Source organism: Tachyglossus aculeatus, chromosome 19, assembly GCF_015852505.1.
Source record: "Tachyglossus aculeatus isolate mTacAcu1 chromosome 19, mTacAcu1.pri, whole genome shotgun sequence".
Classification (NCBI taxonomy): Eukaryota; Metazoa; Chordata; class Mammalia; order Monotremata; family Tachyglossidae; genus Tachyglossus; species Tachyglossus aculeatus.
Window position 1 is genome coordinate 26371357 of NC_052084.1, and position 10623 is coordinate 26381979.

Genomic DNA, 10623 nt, shown 5'->3' on the forward strand with positions numbered 1-10623 from the left:
CTGAGATGGGGAGAGCAAGGAGCAGGAAGTGGTTATTTAGAACATACAGAGAGGGAGGATATACGGGACATTTGTTCAAGTCCCTAAAGGCCCTCCTTCTTGTTCCTTCTTAGAATATATGAGGGCCAGAGACAATTCCCAGGGTCCAGTGAGGGACCTTCTGGCCTACACTTATGGTTAAAGGCCTGCATGGAACAGAAAGAGGACTGAGGCCTCCTTCCCTCCCCTGCTGAAACCTGTGGAAGAGACAGGCAGCTGGCCCCAGCCAGAACGAACTGAAGCCTCTGTCACAAGCCCTGGGGGACAATGGAGAAGATTGTGAGAATTTGGACCTACGCAGCCATGGCTGGAATTCATGGAGCCGAAAAATGAACTGTGTTCTTTTATGGCTATGATTTCTTCTGTTTTTTTTTTAGGCTGTCATATTTTCTCTTGCATATCTGTCCTCTCCATTTTTTTTTGCTCCATGTGGTTCAGGAATAGGTCTGAATCAATAGCTGTGAGTTCTTCTCAACACCCAATAGAGCGCTCTGAATTTAGTTAACGTGAATATTGATTGACTGGTTTCATTTTGGCCAGAACTGCAGGTCTAAGATAGTTTAGTGGGGATAGGTTTCGTTGTCCTAGCCCTTCCCCAGATTGGTTGGAGAATAATTGTTAAAAATGTTCCAGACTGGAGATGCTATAATAATTAATAATAATAATGATTATGGTACTTTTAAAGCACTTACTATATGCCAAGCACTGTTTTAAGTGCTGGGATTGATACAAGGTTGGACACAGTCCCTGTCCCATGCGGGGCTCACACTCTTAGTCCCCATTTTACAGATGAAGTAACTGAGGCCCAGGGAAGTGAAGTGACTTGCCCAAGATCACATAGCAGACATGTGGTGGAGCCGGGATTAGAACTCAGGTCCTTCTGACGCCTAGGCCCATGCTTTGTCCACTAAACCATGCTGCTTCAGTGGGGTTTCTTTCCAGGGGAGTAGGGGACTATTGGATTTTGATTCTGCCCCCTGGATGCTTATTGATTGGAATTGGGACCTCGGAATTTCCAACTTCTCTGTAGGAGGTACATCCAGCCAGAAAATGAACTAGGAGCAGCTCGGATAGAATCGGCTAATCTGGAATGCCGAAGACCTCCCACTCTCCCACAGAGTTGTAGGAAGAGTCACTATTTTTTTAAAGAATGATGAGTTTGCCTAGAGAAATTGTGATTTCAGAGTGTTACCAAGTGAATCCCCTCTCAAGATCGCATCTGGAGAGTTTCCAATACTCTATCAGTCTCAGCCACGGGAGGGAGAGTCAAGCAATGCCCATTCCATTCCTGGCTAGGGCAGTGGCTAGCGAGTGGAAGACAATCTGCTACAAGTCAAAACTCACTTGTGCTGGGCAGCAGCAGCATGGGAGAGAGCCAGGGGCAGATTTAGGTTTACTGCATGGAAGAAGGCAATGGTAAACAACTTCTGTATTTTTACCAGGAAAGCTACCAGAACGATTGCAGATGGAGGTGGGGCATCCTAGGAGAGTTGCATCCATGGAGTCGCTATGAGTCAGAAAAGACTCCACAGAATAAGACAAGACCAAGTGAATATAACCACCTCAGGGAGACACCTATGATGTTTCCAGTCCATTTGTCCATCCTTCACTGGCATGAGAAAGGACAACTCCAAGGAATCAGGGGGGACCCAGATCGACTGACACTTTGTTTAAAGGGGCCTTGTCCAGTTTCTCAGCTGGAATCCTCTAGACTCGCTGAGGTCAGGAAATGTGGCTACCAACTCTGTTATACTCTCCCAAGCATTTAGCATAGTGCTCCACATCCAGTAAGTGCTCAATAAATGCTGTTAATTGATTGATTAATTGATTGATTGAGTCCAGAGACCCAGTAACAGACAACTCTCTAAGAGGCCTTCCCTGACTAAGCCCTCCTTTCCTCTTCTCCCACTCCCTTCTGCATCCCACTGACCTGCTCCCTTTATTCATCCTTTCACCCAGCCCCATAGCACTTATATCCATATCTGTAATTTATTTATATTAATGTCTGTGTCCCCCTCTAGACAGTAAGCTTGTTATGGGCAGGGAAGGTTGTCTATTTATTGTTTATTGTACTCTTCCAAGTGCTTAGTACAGTCCTCTGCACACAGTAATTGATCAATAAATATGATTGAATGGATGAATGAAGTTAAAAATGCTAGAAGGTGGCAAAGGCAGCAGTAAGTGAGCATTTTTTCGCAATCCTCTTATCCCACATGTCTTCTCTCCCTCTTTTGCCTTCAGCTCCCACTGGCTCTCTATCTTTCTCCCGCTCTCCTTTTCCCTCTCCCTTTCTCTTCCGCTCCCTCCCTCTCTTTCTCTCTCCTTCATTCTCCTCTCTCCCTCTTCCTCTCTACTTCACTCTACTTCCTCCTCTCTCCTTCTCTTTCCTTTTCTCTCCTCTCTCCATTTTGCTCCTTCTCCTTTTCTCCCTCTCTCTCCTCTTTCCTTCTCTTCATTTTGTTCCTTCTTTCCCTCTTCTCTTCTTTTTCCTTCTTTCTCTTTTTCTAGTCTCCCTCTCTCTCCTCTCTTCTTGTCTCATCTCCTCTCTCCCTCTGCCTCCTTCTCTTTCCTTCTCTCCCTCTTCACTCCTTTCCCCTCTAACTTTGCTCCATTTCTTTCCTTCTCCATTTTTCTCTCCTCTCTCTCCTCCCTTTCTTTCCCTCTCCCTCTCTCTTTCTGTCATCTCTTTGCCCACCTTTTGATCTTTTCTCATTTTTTCTCCCTGTCTATCATCACTTTTGAGTCCTGCTCCATGGAAATTCTGCTTCTATCCCACACCAACAAACTGTTTTCTCCCTCTGTTCCTCAGCTTCTCCATTTTCAAACTTGGTGAATGCCAGGGAAACCTATCAATGAATCAACAAGAACGTAAGGAAAAGCCCTCACAGGGCCCATCGCGGATGCCAGATTCTACAGTAACTGAACATGGGATCTAGATTCTGGGTTTTCTGAGGTGAGTGTTTGAGAAAATGATGTCTCAGCCCTCTGAAAATGGAAACGTCAACGTGTTACTCATTATTAACAATGATGGGTCCAGAAAAAGGAGAGATCAGTTGTTGACTGGCTTGAAGAAAACTATTTTTTCGCAGTGATTATTTAGAGGGTGAATTGAGTGGACAATAGGTTTTCTGGTAGGCTCTTATTAGTAGAGAAGAATATAAGCCTGCTGTGACTGGATTTTTTAAATGATATTTGTTAAGCACTTGCTATGTGCCAGGCACTGTACTAACCGCTGGGGTAGATATGAGCTAATCAAGTTGGACACAGTCCATGTCGCATGTGGGGCTCATAGGCATAATTCCCATTTTAGAGATGAGGTGACTGAGGAACAAATAAGTTTTGTGACTTGCCCAAGGTCACACAGCAGACAAGTGACAGAGCTGGGATAAGAATCCAGTTCCTCCGACTCCCAGGCCATTGTTCTTTCCACTAGACCACACTGCTTAAATGAGGAAATCAACTTCAAAAAAAAAAAACTTTTAGAAAATTCTACTCTTCTTCTTAGCTCATTTTTAGAAATTGATTGTTAGAAATCCAAATTTCATTTGAATGACACATTCATTTTTTTAAATGAGGAAATCCACTTAAAAAAAAAACTTTCAGAAAATTCTACTCTTCTACTTAGATCATTTTTAGGAATTGATTGTTAGAAATCCCAATTTCATTTGAATAACACATTCATTTTTTCAAGGTAGTTTGCTTCAGGGTGTTCATTCTCTGGGGCCGCAATAATGACACAACAATTGTCATTTTAGGTGTGCATGACTGGGGTTAGTTTTGTGTTTTCTGTTTAGAGATGCTTTGCCACCAAACTGCTCATAAAAGATAGTTTTTCCAGAAACTTCAGTCTACATTTCCACAACAAAGCAAAAGGCCGTAGGCAGTGGAAAAGAGGAGGAAGCAATCTGATCCTTTTTTTTTTTTTTTTGCAGAACTTCTGCAGCAGAAGCAGTTACTGTAGGCGATCCTCATTTTATGTCTCATCTTTGGGGATTTCCTACCAAAAAACAGCATGTTTTTCCTTTTCCACCCTTGTTTAGCAAATAAAATCAGCCCTCTTCAAACACATGATAATTCAACCCAGGCTTGTTAAAGAAAGACTATAATGCCTTACAACTTCCATGGGGGCTTTGTGGGAACTGATAGCTCTTTCTGCCTTTGAACAAAAATGGGAACCTAAGCAGAATGGGATTGTATCAACACTGACTCCTCATCCATATGTCTCCCTTGCCTTAAGTCCTTCCCCATTGCTATTTTCAGGCCAGACTCATTATCAAGTGTCAAGATAAGATCATGGACAATAAAGTTCTGATCTTCAGTCTCTGAAGTTGTGTTCACCTTAACACAATTGTGCTAGGTGGGATGTTTGTATTTTTTTATGGTATTTGCTAAGCACTTTCTATTTACCAGGCACTGTACTAAGCCCAGGAGTAGATACAAGTTAATCCGGTCAGACATAGCTTCTGTAGGGAGCACAATCTTAATCTTAATCTGCTCCAATAGAGCAGGCAAATTGGGATCTGGAATTAGAAGCCTCTGACTCCCAAGCCTGTGCTTTTTCCACCAGGCCAAGCTGCTTCATATTGATTGATTCATCAACTGAGAATCTATTCACATTTTTCCACCTATCTTTACAGTTGGAAAAAAACACGTCCTTTTTCATTTAGAAAGAGTGGAGTAGCCTCTCTGAGTCCATATTGCCCTAGTTCCTCATTATCTTATGAATCCTTATCCCATTCTGCACATAGCAGGCACTCAATAAATAACACTGATTGAAAGAATAACAACAACTAAAATCTGGTCTGCAATTCAGCCCCAATTGTAGCCCCACTCTCTCTTTTGGACCAGTTTCAGGTAGCACTTTGAAAGGCAACCTTCTCATTGTGGACAAGAGATCATTATCATTAACCCCAGCCCAGCAAATTATGCATGCTTAGCCCGAAGATGGAGTTCTCAGGAAACTGGAAAAAATTACAAGCCCAAAGGGAGGTTGTGTCCCTTGGATTTTTCCCCAGAATTTCCATTTCCATGGGAAATGGCATCATCTGAGATCAGTAAACATCATTTTGATTCTTCTATCCGAGGGCCAGTAATTCTGGGGCCCGAGATTACAGAGCCTGCAGATGGCCGAGACAGAAGGGCATATCAGTGACCAAGTCGGTTGCCAGCCTGAATTTCAGAGCTTGTTATACTGTGAGTAGATGTGTCCTGGTAGAGGTGCCAAGCCTCTACAGTCTGCTACCTACTTGAATGTTCTGCTAACACCTCTCACATAAAATATCCAAAACAGAACTCCCACCCAAACTCTGACTTTCCCAACACTGTAGACAGCACCACTATCTTCCCGTCTCACAAGCCTGTGACTTTGGAGTTACCCTGGAATAACCTCTCCCATTCAACCCTCGTATTCATTCTGTTACCAAATCCTGTCCATTCAACCTTCACAACATCGCTAAAATGCGCCCTTTCCTCTCCATTCAAACAAGCCCTTAGCTTGTTGACTTCCCTGCCTCCTATCTCTCCCCACTCCAATCCATACTTCACTCTGCTGCCCAGATCATTTTTCCACAAATCTGTTCAGTTTAAGTTTTCCCACTCCTCAAGAATCTCCAGGGGTTGCCCATCTACCTCTTCATCAATCAGAAAATCCTGACCATTGCTTTTAAAGCATTCAATCACCTTGCCCCTTCGTACCTTACTTGTTCTGATTTTTTACTACAACTGAGCCTGCACACTTCGTTCCTCTAATGACAACCTTCTCAGTGTATTTCAACTTCCTCTATCTCATCACTCACCTCTCTCCCAGCATCCTGCTTCTGGTCTGGAAATCCCTCCCACTTCATATCTGACAGATGATCATTCTCCCCACCTTCAAGGCCTTATTAAAAGCACATTTCTTCCAAGAGGCCTTCCTTGACTGAGCCCTCATTTCTTCTTCTCCCTCTTCCTTATTTGTCGAGTGCTTAGTACAGTGCTTTGTGCACAGTAAGCACTCAATAAATATGATCTAATGAATCCTTGCACGTGGATTTGCTCCCTTTATTCACTCCTCCAGCATGGCGTAGTGGATAGAGCACGGGCCTTTGAGTCAGAAAGTCATGGGTTCTAATCCCAACTTTACCACTTTCATTCATTCAATCGTATTTATTGAGCGCTTACTGTGTGCAGAACACTGTACTAAGTCCTTGGTAAGTACAAGTTGGCAACATATAGAGACATATACAACTTGTCTGCTTTGTGACCTTGGGCAAGTCACTTCCCTTCTCTGTGCTTCAGTTAATTCATCTGTCAAATGGGAATTAAGGCTGTGTCCAACCTAATTAGCTTGTATCTACTCCAGGACTCAGTATCATGCCTAGCATATAGTAAGCACTTAACAAATACCATAAAAACAGGCAAAGCCAGATCCTTAAGTTTCTCCATAATGATATCACTGACCTAGTCAAAAATACCCTGTCTGATCCTTTCCCCATCATTTCTGGAAGGAAGCTTGTGATTTGTCCACAGGTAAAATAGTCCGTGAGAGATCTGGAAGCTAGAGGAAATTTTTTCCATGGTATTTTAAAAACACTTACTATGTGTCAGACATTGTTCTAAGCTCTGCAATAGATACAAATCAATCATGTTTAACACAATCCCTATCCCACATGGGACTCACAGTCTAAGTAGAAGGGGAAACAGGTATTTAATCCCCTATTTTACATTTGAGGACACCGAGACACAGTTTCTGAGTGCTCTTTCCACTAGGCCACACTTATAATGATAATAATAATAATGATAGCATTTATTAAGTGCTTACTATGTGCAAAGCACTGTTCTAAGCACTGGGGGGGGATACAAGGTGATCAGGTTGTCCCATGGGGGGCTCACAGTCTTCATCCCCATTTTCCAGATGAGGTAACTGAGGCACAGAGAAGTTAAGTGACTTGCCCAAAGTCACACAGCTGACAATTGGGGGAGCCAGGATTTGAACCCATGACCTCTGACTCCAAAGCCCGGGCTCTTTCCACTGAGCCAAGCTGCTTCTCCACTTCTATACTTCTTCCCCAATTTGCTTCTGATCTAACAGGAAACTCTTCCAGCTCAGCAGATGGCAACCTCTATCCAAAGTCTTTGAGGCAGTCATCTGGGGCTGCTCTCCGCAGACAACTGAGAATCTGAGAAACATTCACAAAGAAACAATCATTAGGATTCGCTTTGCAGACTCAGTGAAATGCTCCAGCCTGGCAATAAATCTAAAGAAAATGGAGATTATGCTCTAGCCTACCCCTGTGGAGACTTACACATAACCAAAGATTTTCACTGGCCAGCACAGATCAAAGTGTTGTCGCTGAATCCTCCTAACTAATTAACACAGTATCTAATGTTGAAAAGAAAGAAAAACTGCATAAAAAAAACCCAGCATAACTTTGGGCAGAGTGAGGCAACAATGGAACATTTAGTTTCATATTAAGTTATCAATCGGTGGAAATTACTGAGCACTTATTGTGTGCAGAGCTCTGTACTAAGCACCTGAGAAATAACAATATGGTAGAATTGGTAGACATAATTCCTGCCCACAAGGAGCTTACAGTCTAGAGAGGGAGATGGACATTAAAATGAATTACTGATGAGGGAAATGGGAGAGAACACAGATATTATTATCATTTTAATCATTATGGTATTTAAGTGTTTACTAAGTGTCCAGCATTGTTCTAAGCAATGGGATAGATACAGGTTAATCAGGTTGGATACAGTCCGTGTCACACATGTGACTCACATTCTAAGTACATAAGTGCTGCAGAGTTAATAATGGGGTAAATATCAAGTACTTTAAGGGTTAAGATCTAAGTGTGAATAAGGGAAATGAAGGGTTTGTCAGGGAAGGTCTTTTGAAGGAGAGGTGATTTTCAGCCAGCTTTGGAGGTGGAGGGGAGAGCTTTGAAGTCGGAGGGCTGGAAGGGTGTGGTAATAATAGTAGTAATATATGTTAATAATAATGATGGTATTTGTTAAGCGCTTACTATGTGTGAAGCACTGTTAAGCACTTTCTGTGTGTCAAACACCGTTCTAAGCACTGGGGGAAATGCGAGTACCACATGGGGCTCACTGTCTTAATCCCCATTTTAAAGATGAGATGATTGAGGCTCGGAAAAGTGATTTGCCCCAGGTCACACAGCAGACAAGTGCTGAAGCCGGGATTAGAACCCAGATCCTTCTGACTCACAGACCGGTGCTCTATCCACTAGCCCATAATGTCTCCTCTGGCATGGAACATACAGCGAGCTTCTTGAGAAATTTTACCATCATCACCAACTCTGAATTGCCACAAATGACCAGAGCCTTCTAGCTATTATTTCCCTCACCCCATTGGGACCCTATGGTGACCTCTGTATTTTGGTCCCACTCCACTTCCATTTCATGTAAGAGTAAAGACTCTGATTTGTGATTGTTTCCTCCATCTGTACATCCAAAAATGCTGCAAGGACTTAATTTCTCCCTCTCCAACTCATGTTTCCCTTGGGCGCAAAACAGGACTCATTGTTTTGCTCTAAACTGCCCCAGTGAGGAATTCTGGGGGAAATTTTATGATAGTGAGATCATTTTTATTTTATTTTCAGAATCCAGGGTTCTTCTTCACTTTAATTTTGTTAATGGATCCATGACATTTTGGCCTTTTGACATTTTTTGTAGGGAGTGGAGGAAGAGGAATTGATTCCATAACTGAGGTACGAGGGGTGATCTGGAACTGGCAAACGTCTTCACAAAATAATTATCGAAGCAAGCATAAATAAAGTGTCACCCACACATTTTCTGTCAAGAGGAATATCCTGCCAGAATCCCAGACAAACTACAATTAGGAAAACATAAATCTCAGCTTAAGTACAACAGAATTAGTTATTACAGCTAGGCGAACATAAAATGTGCATTGCATGAATCACATTATTGCAGTAAATGTTGTTCGATGAACATCAAAAGAATTAGCCATAAGTGTTCATTTATTATAAAATAACATCCAGCAGCCCATCAGGTAGATAACTTCTATGGTACCAAACTGACTGGGAGTGTAATTTTTTTTATGGTATTTGTTAAGCACTTACTATGTGCTGGGCACTGTTCTAAGCTCTTAGGGTAGATATAAGATAATCAGGTTGGACACAGTCCACCTCTCATGTGTCTCAATCCCTATTTTACAGATGAGGCAACTGAGGCACAGAGAAGTTAAGTAATTTGCCCAAGGTAACAGAGCAGACAAGTGGCAGGGCATGTTGTAGAACCCAGATTCCTGGCCCTTGCTCTAGCCACTAAGCCACACTGCTTCAAAGCCTAGCTCTGGGCCCCATTTTTCTCAACCAATTAATCAATCAATCAGTGGTACTCACTGAGTGCTTACTATGTTCAGAGCACCATACTGAGCACTTGGGAGGGTACAATACAACAGAATTAGCAGGCACGTTCCCTGCCCATAATAATAATAACAATGATGGCATTTGTTAAGCGCTTACTATGTGCAGAGCACTGTTCTAAATGCTGGGGGGATACAAAGTGATCAGGTTGTCCCACGTGGGGCTCACAGTCTTAATCCCCATTTTACAGATGAGAGAACTGAGGCTCAGAGAAGTTAAGTGACTTGCAAAAGGTCACACAGCAGACACGTGGCGGAGCCGAGTTAACAGTCTAGAGGGAGTAGGATTTAATCCTCATTTTACAGAGTGCTTACTGTGTGCAGAACAACCAATCCTATTTATTGAGCACTTACTATGTGCAGCACTGAATTAAGCGCTAGGGAGAGTGCAAAATAACAGAATTGCTAAACACATTCCCTGCCCACAAGCAGCTCACAGACTACAACAGGGTTCTAAGTGCTCGGGAGAGTCCAATACAACAGACTCTTTCCCACAAGGCGCTTACATGCCCTTTTTTTCTAGGATAAGTTTATAGCCCCAGGTTCCAACATGAGCTGGTTAACATCCTTTCCCTGTGATCCCATACCCTCTGCTTCACTCCCTCCTGATTCCACGTTCTTCATCCAGGCTCCCACTCTCCTCTCACACTGGCTTCCTCATGGATGCCGTTTTGCTTTGCCTCTCCTCCGGCCCTCACTTCTATGTTGGATAACATGGACGAAGGCTTGGACCGATGAGGCTGAGATAGATGGTCAGCCAATGGAGATCCTTAAGGAACCTGAAGTCCAGGTCCCGTGTTCTGAGTTTTTAAGGAAAATGACCCCATCTGGACCTTGGGGGGTTGGAGACCCCGGTCTTCTATTCGACTTCCCTTTTCTTGTGTCATTTAGTTATTAGTTTCTTCAGCCTATTGGTTGAAGGACACTTTAAGGAAATAATGTTCATGGGATCGCAGATTTGGCAATTATTATTATCATCATGGTTGTAATATTTGCTAAACACTTACTATCTGTTTAGCACTGTACCATATATACAAGATAATCTGGTAGGACATAGTCCCTGGCTCACAAGAGGCTCATAGTCTAAAATGAAAGGAAGAATCAGTATTGAATCCCCCATTTTACAGATGAGTAAACTGAGGCACAGAGAAGTCTATAGTCTTAATAAAGATATAGCCAACAAAAGGCTCTGGAGCATT

At 42.8% G+C, this 10623-nt stretch overlaps 1 non-coding gene across 1 annotated transcript; it reads left to right on the forward strand.

Moving 5' to 3' along the window:
- The first annotated feature begins 1240 nt into the window (after positions 1–1240).
- LOC119941097 lies at positions 1241–1373 on the forward strand. The gene has a single exon (XR_005455128.1). It is a non-coding gene; the product is annotated as a small nucleolar RNA SNORA7 (small nucleolar RNA).
- The last annotated feature ends 9250 nt before the right edge of the window (positions 1374–10623 follow it).